Source organism: Halichoerus grypus, chromosome 2 (assembly GCF_964656455.1).
Source record: "Halichoerus grypus chromosome 2, mHalGry1.hap1.1, whole genome shotgun sequence".
NCBI lineage: Eukaryota > Metazoa > Chordata > Mammalia > Carnivora > Phocidae > Halichoerus > Halichoerus grypus.
In genome coordinates this window covers 73,634,878-73,653,604 of record NC_135713.1, presented here as the reverse complement: position 1 = coordinate 73,653,604, position 18,727 = coordinate 73,634,878, and the positions used below count along the sequence as shown (strand labels likewise).

At 35.6% G+C, this 18,727-nt stretch overlaps 1 protein-coding gene and 1 non-coding gene across 15 annotated transcripts in view; one reads left to right on the top strand and one right to left on the bottom strand.

Annotated features, from left to right (window-relative positions):
- The window catches only part of PAM (peptidylglycine alpha-amidating monooxygenase), a 281,035-nt gene that overhangs the window by 87,754 nt on the left and 174,554 nt on the right, over positions 1-18,727 (top strand). The window lies entirely within an intron of this gene.
- Positions 711-816, bottom strand: LOC118539010 (U6 spliceosomal RNA). The gene has a single exon (XR_004918893.1). It is a non-coding gene; the product is annotated as a U6 spliceosomal RNA (small nuclear RNA).

The following is an 18,727-nucleotide window of genomic DNA, read 5'->3' as shown; positions in this document are numbered from 1 at the left end:
AAATGGATTCATCCTTGTTAAATTGAGTATTTCTTACTCGAGGATTTCTGCCCTCAAGCATCTCTCATGTAGAAACAATATGGACATACAAGAAACAGTTATAGTACAAAGCTTGTTATATAAAGGTCATCCGTGTTATAGGATGTTAGGGAAGGGAAAGAACACACCGTGGGGGTCAAACACCATATGAAGGATAACTCCACTTTTCTGTTTGATGTGGCCATTGAGATAAATGACATAAAAGTATGTTTGATACCAGGACTCAATAAGGTTAGTCCTGTAAAAATCATAACTTTGTCAGATCTTTTTGCAAGACTTGGTTTCGTAGAAGAAATGAGCATTTCTTTTAAAAGTACTTAATTCTTTTGCTATCAGTACTTGAAAGGTAGCTTGGTATCTTCACATTCCAGTGAGTGGAGCCTAGAATTAACAGGGTGAAGGGTACTGGCTTCCCCACACCTGTCCCCAAGGGCTCACATCTTCTGAGAACACATCCTACACATTAAATTTGTGATTATCCAAGAAGCCATTAGAGAGTAATGGCTGAAATACAAACTTTATCATGTGTTCTTTAATTCTACATTGACTAAGTAAGTAAAAGGTTTTATGAATGTGTTGGAACTCTCCTGAGTTTAATGTCAATTAGTTTATTTTGTTTTGGATGATTTTTAAAAATCTCACTTTTGTTCCTCATTTTTTTGTTGTTGTTCATTTTTGTATAATCTTTTCCCATTCTTTTTGGCCCCTTGCACAAGGGCCATGCTGCTCTTCTCTGTATCACTCCAATATTAGCGTATGTGCTGCTGAAGCGAGTACCCCTTCTTTTTGGAACATTTAGCTTGAACCTTAGTTCAGAAGAGTTTGTTATAATACTGTAATGGTTTACAGGTAGCTCAAACATGTATATGTGTGAAAGTTGCATATCTGTTAACAAATATTTACTGAGGTCTTGCTATGTGCCAGGCACTGTGCTAAGTATTGGGGGTATAACAGTGAAAGCATACAAAAATCTCTGCTCTCATAGAGCTTACAGTCAGAAATTAAACAAAGTAATAAGTAAAATAGGTCATATTGTAATGAGACTGAATACTTTGGAGTCGTAAAGGGTGATGGGTGATCCCAGGAACATGGGGAAGTTTGCAATTCTAAATATCAAGGTTAATGAAGACCTCACTGAGAAGGTGGCAATTGAGTGAGCACAGACCTGAACTGAGCAAGAGAGGAAACCACACGGATACATACGTGGTGTGAGAATATTCTAGGCAGAGGAAACAGCAAGTGGGAGCATGCTTGTGTAAAGAACAGCAAGAAGGCCAGTGTGCCTGGAGGACAGGGAGCAGGGGAAAGGGTGGAGGGAGGAGAGACCCATGAGGAAGGCTGGGGTGTGGAGAGTTTGCCTCTGTAGGGCCTGGCGTGCCAGGGTGATGACTCTCACTTTTAATCTGACCCAAATGAGAGGGGTGTTAAGCAGCGAGATATGAGCTGCTTTACCAAAGGCTTACTTTGATTGCTGTGCATTGAGAACAGATTATAAGGTGGCAAGGGCAAAAGCAGGGAGCTGAGCTGGGAGACAATTACAATAACCCGGGCATGAGAACATGAGAAGATGGTATCTAACTACTTATGTGCCTTCAGCGCTGCCTATATTGTATACAGAGACCAGTGCAAAGGGACCATTTCTGTTATTTTTTTAGTCTCGGCGTTTTTCCCCTTGTGGTTCCAATCTTACATGAAAGGGAACAAGAAATCAATGACATCCTTCACATTGTTTCAGTCAGTACTGTCATAATATGAATCTTGTGTGTGTGTGTGTGTGTGTAGCATTTTTTATAATTTCCACAGTGTTTTTATTTATATTGCCTCATCTCGCTTTCACTGTTTAAAGGATGGCAGTCCCGAGGTTTATAGGACATGGCTAGAGTCATGCAGCTCCTTCCTTCTCTTTTCAGGAGTGTGCACATTGGCTTCTGTGACTATGTATAAGCTAAGTATTAACTGATAACCATCTATTCATGGTTATGAATCCCAAGATGGGATTTGGGTACACTTAAAGAAATTTACTCAGCTGCCGACTCATTAAAGAGTGTATCTGTCATTGGTGGTGGCTGGGTTGTCAGGCAGAAAAAACTTCCTTGTTATTGGAATTGAGGCTGTAAATTGTTCAGGGGAGATTCTTCATCAAACAAGAACATGCATAATTTTCTCCTTTTAAGTTCACCATTTCTTTTTGCAAGATTCACATTTCTAAAGATGAAGTAGATAGAAATGTACTGGAACTGGAAGACGCCCCCCCCCCCCCGCCCCCGGAACAGGGGGAATTATAATACCAAAAGATACTTAATTTTTGCTGATCAGTAATACTAGGTACAGTGTTGCCTTGTGTATGTCAAAATATTTCAGGTAAAGATGGTTTTCATATATGGAATTTAAATAACAAGGCCTGTGACATTTTACATTTAACCTACCAGATACATTGAATACAATTAAAATATTCAAGTTAATGTCAAAGAAAATAACATAAATAACGTTTATCTGTGATTTAATTTAAATTTAAAATATATTTTAAGTGTTTCAGAGAAAGGATGAGGGAATTGTAGAATTTGTTTTATGTTACAGTAGGTTGAGAAAGCAGAGAGTGTATTTTGTGTGATATAACAGCTTTTGCCAGATTTGAATGAAAAAAATCTGAATGGGAAAATATACCTTTGTAGTCAAAGGGAATAATGTATCACTTGAATTGTGTTCCTGAATTGCCATTTGTCTAGGAGATTGAATTTTTGAACATAACAGCAGTAAAATGCAAAAAGGGCAGATTAATATAGTGATGACTGAAAAAAACTTAAGTGCTCAGGGTAGGAATTTGAACTTATGGTTCACACAATAGTATTCCATTTCTTTCTGGCAAATATGATTATTGAAAAGATTAATATTTTATGTTGAAAAAGCCACTTATTTGAATAAGCTCTCAATTATACTATTCCCCATTACAGATGTATTTTTTTTCACTTTTCACTTGAAATAGCAATATGTGTAAAATGCAGTTGATGTTCTGGCTTTCAATCTGACAAGCTCTTGCAGTACATGATAGGTATAGCCTTTTCAGAATGTTCTTTTTGAACTTTTTGCTGGGTGATGGTTTCTGGATTAGCTTTCTGGATTAGCCTAGGGGTTGGTGCCATGGGTAACATCTGAGACGGTGGTTCATTATTCTCTAATCCTGTTTTCTGTGTGGACCACTCTTCACATCATTCTTCATCTCCCTTTTTACTTCTCTCTTCTTACTGATTTAATTCCTCTGTTCAACAATATTATCGAGTGCCTAGTACATGCCAGGCATTATTCTAGGGGCTGGCAATACAGCTCCTTGCTCTCTTGAAATGTACCATCTTGTGAAAAAGGTGAACAAGGAACAACTGAAATGAGTGAAACCATTTACTATGAATACACCCGAACAGCAAATAGTGAGAGAGCAGTGTATGACTGTGGTGGGGGGTGAAGACCACTCACTTCATGATGAAAGATGGAGCTGTTTCTTCCTTCTTGTGCCTTTTTCCCTTGATCCTGTCCCTGATGCCTAGTAGCCTGGCTGCACTCACAACTTTCATGTACCCAGAGTTGAGCCAATGCCACATTCTACCTCTTCCTCCACTCACGGATCTGCCAGATGCTGATGGACTGTCATTCCCTAATGTGCTTTTACTTTCTTACTTCCTATTAAGAATTCACTAATTATTACATATTTTAGAAGGCTTTCCCGATCTTTCCATCATCTCCTCGCTTCATCCTCTTAGTATCACACATGTTGTATTTGCTATTCTTATAGACCTTCTCACGTTGCCTTGTAAGGTTTGTCTTCCATCCGTGTATTATCACCCCTGACTGCCGCAGTGAAAGCCAGGACAGCATGACTTCTGTTTATCTTTGTTTTCCCAGAGGCTAACGTAGTGTCTGAAGGAAATAAGTTTCAATAACTTATGTTGTACTTTTTTACCCAAATTAATGAATTGTTTAATCTTACAGTACTTGCTCTTAGAATAATTTCAAGCCACAAATATACTTCTCTTCTAAGATGCAACTGATTAAATGAAAGCATAAAATGTAATATATTAGGGGATTAATTTAAGAAACTAAATGCATTCTTGTCAATTAAATAAATGTAAAAGGTACATTAATAACTAGTTGCCTCTGTTTCACTATTTATATTTTTCACAGCTGAAGAGAGAAGGATTCTGAACCACATTAAAATTAATTAGAAGAAACCTAAGAGGCATATAGAAAAACAACATAATTATATATGTGGTTTTATATATGCACTGGAAAGTGAAATTAGATAAGTCATTTGAAGAGCTGTATGATTCATTATAATGCAATCCATTATGTAGCTCACCTTAAATTATAGCGTAACACTGAAAAAAATGCCATGGCCTAAAGAAATATTTTATGTGAGTGGTGTCATCATGCATTTACAGGAATGAGTATCCATTTTTGTAACTTTTCAAGGGAAAATATTTAAACATTTTAAAAACAAGATTACATTTAGAATATTTAGTCACACATGTTTTTATTTGTTTGCCTACTCCTAAAATGGAAAGAAATTGATTTTATCAAGTTCATTCTGTTTTTATTTGTTTGCCCACTCCTAAAATGGAAAGAAACTGATTTTATCAAGTTCATTCTTAAGGTTTTAAAATTGTTTGCCATCCTTTCCAATAGTTAAAAAAATAAATAAATGAGTAAGTATCATCAATTTACAGATTAGTGGTCATTGACTTTAAACATCACGACATTTTTGTATTTTGGTACAGCCTTTTTAAGTCTACATATGTTTTGACCATCTTTAGTCCTACCAGTTCTAAAGAATGGTTATTAAGTTCTTTAGACATGAATTACTGCTACCCAAAGGGGAAGAATATAAACAACATAAATACTTAAGATTTTTTTTTTAAATAGCTACATTTAAAGATACTTTTATGTTGTTCCTTCTAAAATACCAGTTAGTAGATAGTAAAATGATAAATTCAGTTGAATATAATGGAGAGAAGGGAAGAAGAAATGTGACCATGATTTAATAGTTTCTTAACTTTTGTTTTCTTCCTGTGTGGCAGAGAAGCTTATGTAAACTCATTAAGTTTTAGTTGAATGATAATTCTTATTATTTATAAGAGAAATGTAGCATCATTGTTAATTATACTTTCAAGGTGGATGTTTGCTTTTGTTTTAATTTATTGTGAGTTCAAAGGGAAGGGTTGTTTCATAATGCGTTTCTGTCCATGATCAGCAAATAAAAATAGGAAGAAAATAATTGCAGCCTCTGCTTCATATACTAATCTGTTAGGATAACACATATGTCATGAATATTCTTAATTCTTGATTAAAAATCTTGATTAAGATGGAAGAGTTTCTGGTTTTTCACCTTTAAATATTCTTTAATGTAGAGAGCCGACAGTGATGGATGCACTAATATGTAATAAATACAGAATCAGAGGTCTGGAATGATCTTTGAAATATCACCTCCAACTCCCTGAATCTCAGAAGTAGTACACCAAAGTATTTGAACTCCTAAAGATCTTTAAAGAAAATTTTATTAGTTTTTTTACTGTGATATATATCATACATACAGATGCATGCATAAAGCTTAGACAGTTTGGGGAACAGCCATAAATTCCTATGGGACCACCACCCAGGTCAAGAAATAGAACATTACTCTTCTCCCAGAAGTCCTCTCTATATGAAGTTGCATTTACTTTCTATCAAAACTGGTTCTAGTTTTCAAAGTTTGTGTTCAAAGATTACACGTAGAAACACTGCTTCTCCCCCTCCCCCTCCAAAGTTTCAGAAATTCATTACTGGAAAGAGTTAAACTCCACAGACACCCTGTCTAGGCCAGAAGTATTTCTATTTCTGGTACTTTTGAAATGCATTTAGTGGCTGAAAATAAAAGTGTATCACATGTGTAACTTGTGCCAGGTGATGTGTTTGTGGAACTAGCTGTGGGGAGCCTCCTTCTGTCTGTCTTTAAAAATGCAGAGGCTTAAGATGATGAAACGTTATTAGAGGTTTGGGTGGATGGGATTGAGAAAAGATTCTTGGGTTGACACCGATTAAATCCATCTTTCATGATGATATGACAAATCCAGTAGTACTACAACCAGATGAAATAGCAGGATAGAAGGTGGCTACCAGAATGCAATTTTCAATTAAGACATCAGACAAATGATTTCACAGTAATATAATCAAGTTTTTCGGAAGAAAAAAGAATGTGTACTGCCATTGTTGACTAGACACTACATCTTTAAATACACACCTCAATGCTCTGCCCATAAAAATGTTGCTTTTTTTCATTTTGATAGGTACAGCATTATGTCCAAACTTATTTCTTATGCCACTTTCTTATATTGGGGCCATTTGTTTGGTTTTGTTTTACTGTATTTTAGATTATTAATCAGTGAGCAGATACTTTATTACCATTAAAAGGAATTATAAATATCATTGAAATGGTGCTGGTGTTGAAGGAGCAGATGGGTGCTGATTTTTCAGTTTTCGGTTTTTGTTTTTTAATATTTCCCCCTGGGATAGCTGTTGGCAAAGTATAACAACCTGCAGTCAGATTACTGCAACAGAAAGAAAAAAGGAAGGAAAAGTAAATTAACCATATGTAGTCTACATAGGTTTTTTCTAAAAAGAGAAAAAACCCCACACCTTTAAATATAGATGTTTGTTATAATTAAAGAGTATAAAAAATACTTTTATCAGATTTAATATTACATCTATCCCAGTTCATTCTTTGTTTTCATTTCCCCTTGCCCTCCTGTTTACTTCTCTGCTCTGTAGCAGATCGGCTTCGTACTCACTGTCGCCAGTGCAGAGCTGCCATCAGCCAGAGATGTGACAGTTCACAAAGAGAGATGTTTTGGCATTCCAGGACATAGAGGACATTAAATTTGGTGTGAGACAGAACAGGTCTTCTTTATTTTGACCTATAAAACATAGATGCTATTGTAAAAAATATCACTACACAAAATATCTTCAGCTAGTAACTCTGGACTATATCAATCTTCAAGGTCCTCACTGTATTTTATTACTGTATTTTTTGCCTCCTCCTCTTTTTATTTTGGAAGGAAAACCAGAGGGATTCACTGTACTAATATATCAATTTTGAAGCAACTTGTCTGGCTTCAGAGGTATCTCTAAATGGAGTGTTCCAGTTTCTTGTTGGAGGATATTCTTTAACATGTTAAAGGATCACAGGTTTTATTATCACTAGGTGGGGTAAAGAGCAAGAACTAATCAATATTCTTTCTTAGGTCTGTCCCCGGGTGTCTTACAACCCTATCTGTTTCCTGTTTCTCCTTTACTTCTTCTGCTTGAGAGATTTTCTAGTTAGTCTCTCACATCTCATACACAGTCCATTAGTATATCCCACTTTCTCTACCTTTAAAATACACTCAGAATCCAACCACGTGTTACCTCAGCTGCTACCACGTTGGATTGAGCTACTGGGATTAGACAGAAAAAGATAAAATGATATAAAATCTTAAAATCTTATAAAAATAATAACAATGTAGTGATTTTTAATAATATAAATCTATAATGATTTCATAAATTAAATTAATGAAATAAATTTATAACTAAATTTATAATAATATATAATAAGAATATACTTTCCTTGCTTTATATATTTGCTTCCCCATTCTCCCCCCAAGTCCAATCTCAATAAAGGAGCCAGAATGATTCGTTTGAAATGTAAGTCCAATCTTGCCATTCTTCTCAGACTCTGCAGTGACTCCATTTGACCACAAGCCGTAGTCCTTATAGTGACCCACAGAGCTCTATTGATCCAATCGCCATTACCTGCCTGAGCTGCTCCACTGACTTGATTCAAGCACATTTGCCTCCTTGTGGCTGCTTACCTCTAGCTCTTTCTTCTATCTGGAGACATCCACAGGTAGCCACTGTGCTCATTCCCGACCACCTGTGAGTCTTGGTCAAGTGTCACCTTTATAGTCTCACAATTTACCGCTCACCTTACCCCAACATTCTCACTCTCTATTATTCTGCTTTCCTTTTTCTTTTTCAATGATGATAATCACCTTCTAACACATAATATTATTAACTTATTATATGTTTATTGTCCATTTTCCTGCTAGAATGTAAGCTGCATGGGGTCTGGAATCTTCATTTTGTCAATGGTGTATTTTAAGCACTTAGAAATTATTTATTGAATAAATGAATAAATATTTATAAGATAAATAATTGGTATAGCCCCTACTGGTTCTTTTCGCATTTCTTCATTTCAGAATCTCACAGCTTCCCTTATCTGTAATTAGACAAATAGGTGGCATCAGCATGAGTCTCTTAGATGCAACATCCCAAACCAAATATTAGAACCAAAATTTTAAAAGGAAAGCGAATTTCAAATATAAATATCTTTTGATTATTTTTAAGTGATCATAACATCCTTATTTCTGTCTCTCTCAAAAACATCTATAAACGTTCTCTATCTCTTTTGTTTCCAAAAAGGAGTTACTATGGAAAAGGAGACATTTTCAGTATAGATTTAATATCTTTCTTCATAGCCATGTGACTCTAAGGGTAATTCAGTTCTCCATTAACTTACAGATGGGAGTGAGGGATGAGAATCTTGAAATAAATGCAGAATAGGATCAGATAAGAAAATTATAGTCTTCTTTTCTTGGTCCATTTAGGCTGTTATAACAAAATACCATAGACTGGGTGCTTATAAACAACAGAAAGTTACTTCTCAGAGTTCTACAGGCTGGGAAGTCCAACATCAAGCAGATTTAGTGTCTGGTGAGAACCTGCTTCCTGATTCACAGATGACCATCTTCATATTGCTTCCTCACATGGAAGGGACAGAAGAGCTTTCCAGTGTTTCTCAGAAGGACGCTGTGCCCTCATCATCTAGCACCACTACCTAATCATCTATCAAAGGTCCCACCTCCTAGTGTCATCACATTGGGGGTTAGGAGTTCAAACATAAGAATTTTGAGGAGGGACACAAACTTTCAGTCTAGAGCACCTCTCTATTCCCAGATTTAGAAATAAAGTTATATCAGGATTAAAAGAGGAAAGTTTTTAGGAGGAAGTTTGGCATTAAAATCCACCAAAATATCAAAAATTCATTTCTGGCAATATTTAAAAAAAAACCCCACTCTACATATCATGGCCTAGTTGAAAAGCATGATTGTTTAGGTCATTATATTTAAATATTTTGAGTGAACTTACATGATAACATTTGAAGACAGTATGGGTTCTGAATGAAAGAGTAAAGATCTCATATAAATTAATGAAAAAATATAGATCCACAGAAAATGTAGTGGAAGTATGGGTTGGGTGCTAGAACAAGAAGGTAGATTAAAAATTTTACCAAACTTTGGCTGAAAAATTTTGCGAAATGCTTATCAATGAAGGGAGGAATTTTTTAATTCAGTTTTACCCCTCAAGCAGATCACTGTGTCATACACTAAAAGGCTGGAAGGGACAGCAGGTACATTTGATTAGAGAATCAAAGTCCCACGCATTTGAGGTGGGTTGGAGCAAAACCAATAGAATTTAATGCAGTTGTGAGGGCTTCTGTCTTTAGTGCAAAAAATAAAAAAGTAAAACCCCAAAATCCCCCAAAACCCACAGCTGCATAATCAAAGCATGGTAAAGCTGTATAGCATAGAATGATCATTAGAATTCTAGTATTTACCAGAAAAAAAGTCTGATGTGAAGATGAACTATTTTAATGAACACTCAGGGTACAAGGACACTTCTTAGGATTTTTCACTTTCAGAAACCACGTTTTAAGAGGGACTGGGATACATGGGAACTCTTTCCAAGAATGCTGGTCAGAGTGGTAAAGGAAGGAAGAAGAATGAACTATCTGGGAAATACACTGCCTAGGCACTGACAACGTATCTCATTTAATCCCCCTTAACTCTGTAAGTGGACTAATATCTCCACTATACAGAAAATTTAGTGTTGCTCTCTTTACTAAATCGAAATTATCAATGAAACTCTCAAATGGGCACAATCTTGGGAAAATATTTCAACAGAACTAACTGGAGAAGAAATAAAAGATTGAGAAGTTCTATAACCATTAAAGGGATTCAATCACTTGTTAAAAACTTATTTACAAAAAAATCTCAAAAGGCTGAAACATTTTTACAGGAAAGTTCTATGAACAATTTCAAGCATGTACAAACTGAACAAAATATTGAGTCCAGAAGAATGTTTTATTCCCAAGTCATTTTATAAGGCTTGGATAATCTTTATGTCAAAACCAGAGAAGGGAGTATGATAAGAGAAGATTAAAGGTAAATCTTACTTGTAAAATTAGATGTAAAAATCCTCAATGAGATCATGAAAACTGAACCCAGCCACATATTTAAAACATGTATCAATGACCAAAGATGTTTTATCCAACAAGTTAAAGAGTGGCTTGGCATCAGAAAATTTATTAAGGTAATTCCCCACATTAATAGATTAAGGGAAAAAAAAACCCATTATTTTCTTAATTATTTCACAAAAAAAGTTTGATAAAATACAGTGTCCTATTGTAATAAAAACTCTTAGCAAACTAGAAATAGAAAGTCATTATTCCTGACTGGGTAAAGGGAGTCTGCCAAGAACCACAGCAAATGTCACACTTGATGCTGAAACATGAGAAGTGTTCCCTTTACATGAGAAATGAGACATGTCTACTCTCACTGCTTCTGTTCACTGTTGTACTAGATGGCCTGACCAGAGCAGTAAAACAAGAGAAATGAACATTCAAATATCATATACATATATAAATTAAAATTAATATATCTATATGTTATATATAATTTTATAGTTAGGTTAGTATATATTAAAACTAGTATACAGTCTTTTCTTTGAAACAACACTGATCCAAACTATTTTTAAATGATGCATAAAAGGAAGAAAATTAGATTATCTTTATTTGTTGTGTATGGGTTTTACAAATATATTCTTTGTTTCTATTCAGAAGTGTTGATATTAATGGAAAAAACATGGGCAAGACAAAGTCTAAAGAATGATTATTTTGTATTGGAAACTTTGACATAAAATTCTGTAATTAATACGTATTGGCTTAGATATGGTGTATTTCTGTAACAATGTTAATTTAAAGAGAAATTTCTGTACAAAAGTAGTTTAATATAGTGGGTCCCACAGACTTTAATCTTACTGGGCAGTCGTGGTATATAATTTGGGAGTGGCTTCAGCTGCATATAACAAAACAAATGAAAATATTTTCAATAAGAAAGAAGTTAATTTCTTTCACAAAGGAAAGAGATTTATCTGTTTTGGAGATAAGGTGGTCTGGCTTTTCCATATATACATCAGGAACCCAGACTCCTTCCAGGCTACCACTCCTACATCTTTAGGTATAACCCTTGTCCTAATAGTTCAGAACAGCTGTTAAACTTCCAGCCATCACATGCCCCCTTTAGCCAGCAGGATAGAAAAAAGGGCAAAGAAGGGCACACAAATAATATTTTGGCTTTACCTATCCACAGTTGAGTTTGAGGCATGTTATCCTATATTTGAGCAGCAACATAACCAGGTAAAAATTAAGGTTCTTGTGATGAAGGAGGAAGGGGAAAAAGGGATATTGTAAGCCTAGTGGTCCCTGTTACAGGTGGCTATTTCACTTCATAATAAAGCTGATTTAATTATTGAAAAACTAAAGGAGACATACACTTTACTTAATTTTACCTTGTCCCTTTCAGTGTAGGAATAAGTGTGTCGGGCGCCTGGGTGGCTCAGTTGGTTGGGCGACTGCCTTCGGCTCGGGTCATGATCCTGGAGTCCTGGGATCGAGTCCCGCGTCGGGCTCCCTGTTCGGCGGGGAGTCTGCTTCTCCCTCTGACCCTCCCCCCTCTCATGTTCTCTCTATCTCATTCTGTCTCTCAAATAAATAAATAAAATCTTAAAAAAAAAAAAAAAAAAAGGAATAAGTGTGTCATTGAGCTTTTTTTTTTTTAAGACAGTTTTGCATTGTGAATAATAAACAAACTTATATAGAAACAAGAAATAACACACATAATAAGCTTCATTAAAATTCAGTTATTTGGAGTGAAATTACCTAATTCTTTCAGGCAACGCATGCTAAAAATTCTGCTTAGCATAATTGCTGGGTTAATACTATCTCTTTTTCCAGATTAAATATTTTTGATTCACATTTATTACGGCAGTTGTCCTCTGCACTTGGAGTAATAGCACACTGTTTATTTATATATTCTAGGACCCAGAATCAAGTTTTGTTTTTTCTACCATTTCCACCTGCTCACTCTCAAACTGTTACAAACACACACAACTCAGAGACTGTTGTTTCTGTACTTTGTAGTGCAAGCATCATTATTTCCTCTTTATTTAAAAAAAAATTCAAAACTAAGTAGTCATCAGAACATGTGCAGTCTGTATTTTCTGTCCTTTAAAGGTCATGGCAGTTTTTCTCTGTGTACATAAAGACTTAAAGAACTTTAAAGGCTAAAAGAGGTAGGTGTCAATTTTAGTGCTTCAAGTAAATTTAGAGAGCATTCCCAAGTATTTCTCTCAACTGGCATTTCCTGATTTTACCGAGGGGCAAAAATGAACATTTGCAAAACTATAGAGCACTCCCTGAAAATATTTATAAATTTGGTCATAATCAAAATCTCACTAGAACTGTTATTTTGAACTTGAAAAATATAGATTCATTAATTTGTCTTAAAAAATTAGCTGGAGATAATAGTAGCCAGCAAAATATTGACAGAGAAGTCAAGGGGAACTTTAACTGTCAGATGTCAGAAGGAACTTATTATTAAGTTAAAATCTGACCAAAAAAAAAAAAAGTAGTTAAAACAATGAAACAGAATAAACATCTGGAAGGTGAGCTTAAATATATATAGGTACAAATATGTGTCTAGACTTTCTAGATAGGATTTAATATGGCCATACACAAAATCGGCTAATTATGAAAAATAAAAGTTGATTCCTCTGCATGTCATACACAAAAATATATTTCAATTGGATTCAAAAGTTACTGACAAAAATGAAAGCATGATTCAGCTAATCTCAGGAAGGGCTTAAAAATGAGAGAAAAACACAAAGGAAAAATATTGATCATTTGATTTCACAAAATATAACCTAAATTTATGTATATGTATATCACATGTATGTAAGTGCATAGAACAGAGATTGAAGAATACACAGAAAATTGTTAATAGAAGTTACTTTATTTATGGAAATGGAATTGATAATGGGGTGTCATGTGAGGTAGTACAGTTTACTCCAATACTGCTATGTTTCTCTTTTTTAAAAATTTTTAAAGTTTAAATTCAATTAATTAACATATATGTATTATTAGTTTAAGAGGTAGAGGTCAGTGATTCATCAGTCTTACATAATACCTAGTGCTCATTACATCACGTGCCCTCGTTAATGTCCATCACCCAGTTACCCCATCCCCCCAGGCCCCTCCCCTCCAGCAACCCTCAGTTTGTTTCCTGATTAAGAGTCTCTTATGGTTTGTCTCCCTCTCTGATTTCATCTTGTTTTATTTGTCCCTCCCTTCTCCTATGATCCTGTTTTATTTCTTTTTTTTTTTTTAAAGATTTTTTATTTATTTATTTGAGAGAGAGAGAATGAGAGAGAGCAAGCACATGAGAGCGGGGAGGGTCAGAGGGAGAAGCAGACTCCCTGCCGAGCAGGGAGCCTGACGCGGGACTCGATCCCGGGACTCCAGGATCATGACCTGAGCCGAAGGCAGTCGCTTAACCAACTGAGCCACCCAGGCGCCCTGATCCTGTTTTATTTCTTAAATTGCACTATGAGATCATAAGATGATTGTCTTTCTCTGATTGACTTATTTCACTTAGTATAATTTAACCCTCTGGTTTCATCCACATTGTTGTAAATGGCAAGATTTTTTTTTTTTTTTTGATGGCTCAGTAGTATTCCATCTGATATATATATATATATATATATATATATATATATATATATATACACACACACATACACCACATCTTCTTTATCCATTCATCTGTTGATGGACATCTGGGCATTTCCATAGTTTGGCTATTGTGAACATTGCTGCTATGAACACTGGGGTGCAGGTGCCCCTTCAGATCACTACATTTGTATCTTTGGGGTAAATGCCCAGTAATGCAATTGCTAGGTCATAGGGTAGCTCTATTTTCAACTTTTGAGGAACATCCATACTGTTATGTTTCTCTTTAAGTTTATTTTTTTTTTAGTGATCTCTACACCCAACATGGGGCTTGAACTCACAACCCGGAGATCAAGAGTCACATGCTCCTCTTACTGAGCCAGCCAAGCACTCCTGCTATGTTGTTTTAAGTCTTTTTTTTTGAAAAAAGATTTATTTATTTACTTATTTGAGGGGTGGGGAGGAGCAGAGGATGAGAGAATCTTGAGCAGACTCCACTTGAGCTCATCTCAGGGCTAGATCTCATGACCCTGAGATCAGGACCTGAGCTGAAACCAAGAGTCAGACAGTTAACCAACTGTGCCACCCAGGTGTCCCTGTGTCTTAAAAAAAATAGCAGTGGAATGAATTATTGCATTATTTATTAACTCAAAACAATCATGAATGTGAGAAAAAGCAAACAATTTTTTTCCTTTTTTTTTTTTTTTTTTTTAAGTTGAGTGTAGTCAACTCACATTGTTACATTAGTTTCAGGTGTACCACATAGTGATTGGACAAGTCTGTATGTTATGCTCTGCTCACCACAAGGGCAGCTGTATCTGTCACCATACAATGCTATTAGAATATCATTAACTATATTCCTTATGTGTTGCCTTTTATTCCTGTGTCTTACTCATTCCCAAACTAGAAGCCTGTATCTCCCATTCCCTTCACCCATTTTGCTATCCCCTAATTCTCCTGCCTTCTGCTAGCTATCAGTTTGTTCTGTGTTTCAGATCTGTTTCTGATTTTGTTTGTATATTCTTTGTTTTGTTTTTTAGATTCCACATATATGTGACATCATATGGTATTTGTCTTTCTCAGTCTGACTTATTTCACTTAGCATAATGCCCTCTAGGTCCATCCATGTTATTGCAAAAGGCATGATCTCATCCTTTTTAGGGCTGTGTAATATTCCATTATATATATACATATATGTGTATATGTATAGACACACACACACACACACACACACACACACCCCACATCTTCCTTATCACTTCGTTTACTGAAGGGCCCTTATGTTATTTCCATATCTTGGCAATTGTAAATAGTGCTGCAATAAACATAGGGATGCATATAGCCTTTCAAAATAGGGTTTTTGTTTTCTTTGGTTAAATACCCAATAGTGAAATTATTGGGTTATATGGTATTTCTATTTTTAATTTTTTGAGGAACCTCTGTACTGTTTTTCACAGTGGCCATACCAATTTACATTTCCATCAACAGTGTATAAGGATTCCTTTTTTTCCACATCCTCACCAACACTTGTTATTTCTTGTGTTTTTGATTTTAGCCATTCTGACAGGTGTAAGGTGATAGGTCATTGTGATTTTGATTTTTGTTTTCCTGATAATTAATGATGTTGAACATCTTTCCATGTGTCTGTTGGCCATCTGTATGTCTTCTTTTGAAAAATGTCTATTCAGGTTCTCTGCCCATTTTTTAATCGGGTTGTTTGTTTTTTTGGTGTTGAGTTGCATATGTTCTTTATATATTTTGTGTATTAACCCCTTATCATTTGCAGAGATCTTCTCCCATTAAGGGTTACCTTTTTGTTTTATTGATGGTTTTCTTTGCTGTGCAAAAGTATTTATTTTGATGTGGTCCCAATAGTTTATTTTCGCTTTTGTTTCCCTTGTTCTTAGGAGACTGATCTAGAAAAATGCTGCTGTGTCTGACGTCTGAGAAATAAATGCCTGTGTTTTCTTCTAAAACTTTTATGGTTTCAGGTCTCACATTGAGGTTTTTAATCTATTTTGAGTTTATTTTTGTGTATAGTATTAGAAAGTGGTCTAGTTTGATTATTTTACATGTGGCTGTCGAGTTTTCCTAGTACCTTTATTGAAGACATTGTCTTCTCCCCGTTGTATAGTCTTGCCTCCTTTATCACACATTAATTGACCATATAATTGTGGGTTAATTTCTGGGCTCTCTGTCCTGTTCCATTTATCTGTGTGTCTCTGTTCGTTCCAGTACCATACTGCTTTGATTACTCCAGCTTTGTGGTGTATCTTGAGATCGGGAATTGTGATCCTTCTAGCTTTGTTTTTCTTTCTCAAGATTGAAGAAAAAGCAAACAATTAATATATAGGCTGTTTTGAATAACTTTATGAGCCAGACTTTGAACATGACATAATTTCTACATTGGATATGCACGGTGATATTAGTATCTAGTCCCAGAATCTAGAAACATTCATATTCTACCATTAGGGGCTGGTGAGGGAGGAGGAAGAGGAGGAAATGCATTCATATGGTTCTAAGAAGCAAGTCAGCACAATGCAGAGTGATAAGTCTTACAGCTTGGTCAGTGGTATTGTTGTACAGTGTCCTACCCTCAGGCCTGATGTTTTAAAGAAATCAGTACAGCCCAAGAGCTTGCTGATCCATGAACAGATGCACCACCATATGTGATCTAGCACATGATAAAACATTTTAATGTTTCTACAACTGGGCTTTCTTACATTTGATATGTACATTTAGTGTAATGACTTGATTTTTTTCTTCCTTGCAAAGTTTCTATTAAGTTGAAAACTTCAAAACTGATGATTGATCTAAGCAAATAGTAATTCAAAGGTAAAAAAAGGAACGTCAACCTAAACCTCACAGCTTATACAAAAACTAACTTAAAATGGATCACAGTTAAATGGAAAACATAAAGTTACAAAACTTTTAGGAAAAAACATAGGAGAAAATCATCAGGACCTATGGCTAGGTGAAAAAGTTCTTAGACTTAACATTAAAAGCACAGTTCACAAAAGGAAAAACTGGTAATTGGAGTCATCAAAACTAAAAACTTTTGCTCCCAAAAAGACCCTGTGAAGAGGATATTAAGACAAGGTGTAGATGGAAAGATATATTTGCAAACCACATTATCTGACATAGGCCTTATGTCTAGAATATATTATAAGCTTTCAAAATTGAACAGTAAAAAAAAACAAAGCAATCCAGTTAGAAAATGGACAAGATATATGAATAGACATTTCATTGAAAAATATATGGATGGCAAATAAGCACATGAAAAGATGGTCAACATCATTACTCACTAGGGAAATGCAAATTAAAAGCACAATGAGATATTACTACATACCTGTCACATTGGCTAAAATGTAAAAATAGTGATAACATCAAATGATAGCCAGGATATGGAGAACTGGTTCACTCATACTTTACTAGTAGGAATCTAAAATGGCACAGCCACTTTGGAAAAGAGTATGACAGTTTCTCACAAAATGGCCATATCACCCAGCAATTGCACTCTTGAGTGTTTATCCCAGAGAAACAGAAATTTATGTTCACACAAAAACCTGCACATGCCTGTTCATAGCAGCATAATTTATAGAAGCTCCAAACTGGAAATAATCCACATGTTCTTCAAAAGGTGAATAGTTAAACTGTGGTACATCTATACCATGAAATAAGACTCAGCAGTAAAAAGGAATGAATGATTGATATGTACAAGTTGGATGGGTCTCGAGGGAATTGTGTGGAGTGAGAAGCCAATCTCAGAAGATGACCCACTGTATGATTCTGTTTATAAAACATTCTTGAAACGACAAACTTATAGGAGATGGAGAACAGATTTTCTCGTTGTGTTATGTACTGTAATTGTGCAGGAGGTTACCATAGGGAGAAATTGGGTGAAGGGTATATGGGATCTCTCTGTATTATTTCTTTCAATTTCAGGTGACTCTATAATCTTAAAAGCAAACAGACAAACAAAAAAACTAAAAACCTTCAACTCAAGGGAAAGGGACAATAGACTCAACCTTGTAGTTAAGTAACTTGCCCATGATCCCACAGCCTCTGGGTAGCAGAGCTTGGACTTGAACCGAGAGAGCTGACTTTAAAGCTTGTCTCTGTTTCTACAGCACATGCCATCTTCCTGGTCCCACTCAAGGTAAATGGCAGTAATTTTTAATGCAGGCCTTGGCAGCCATTCCTCCAAAGAAAGAAATTGAGAAAGAAAAAAAATTGAAATCAAAGAAAATCAGGATCAGGGTTAGGTTGTAGTGAAACTCTCCTCGACCATGTTTCCCAAAAATACCTGGTAGTGCCTCCAAAACATTTCAAGGCCACCTGGGGATCTTGATAAAATGCAGATTCAAATTGAGTCAGTCTTGGGTGGTGCCTGAGGCTATTTCTGATCAACTCCAAGGTGATGCTAACCCTGCAATCCGTGGACCAGTCCCTAAGCAGTGGAGATAAAAGAACTTCTGCCGTAGCTCTTTGTAACTAAGGTGGCTTGCAGAATGCTGTACAACAAACAGTATTTCAGATGTGGTTAGGAGACTGCAGTCCAGTGGCACATGGGATGAGAGAGGACGGAAGACATTGTCGGGTTGTAGTTTAAGCCTGGGGAATCCCTCCATAAGTGAAGACAGCTGAGCGGAAAGAGACAAACTCAAGTGTCAAAGCATCGTGTTAAGGGGATGCTTCGCAGTCAGTTGCAATAATAACAGCTGTTTGTTGTGACGGTGAGGTTGTCTATTTTCTACACGTGTGTGTAAAAGAAATTATTGA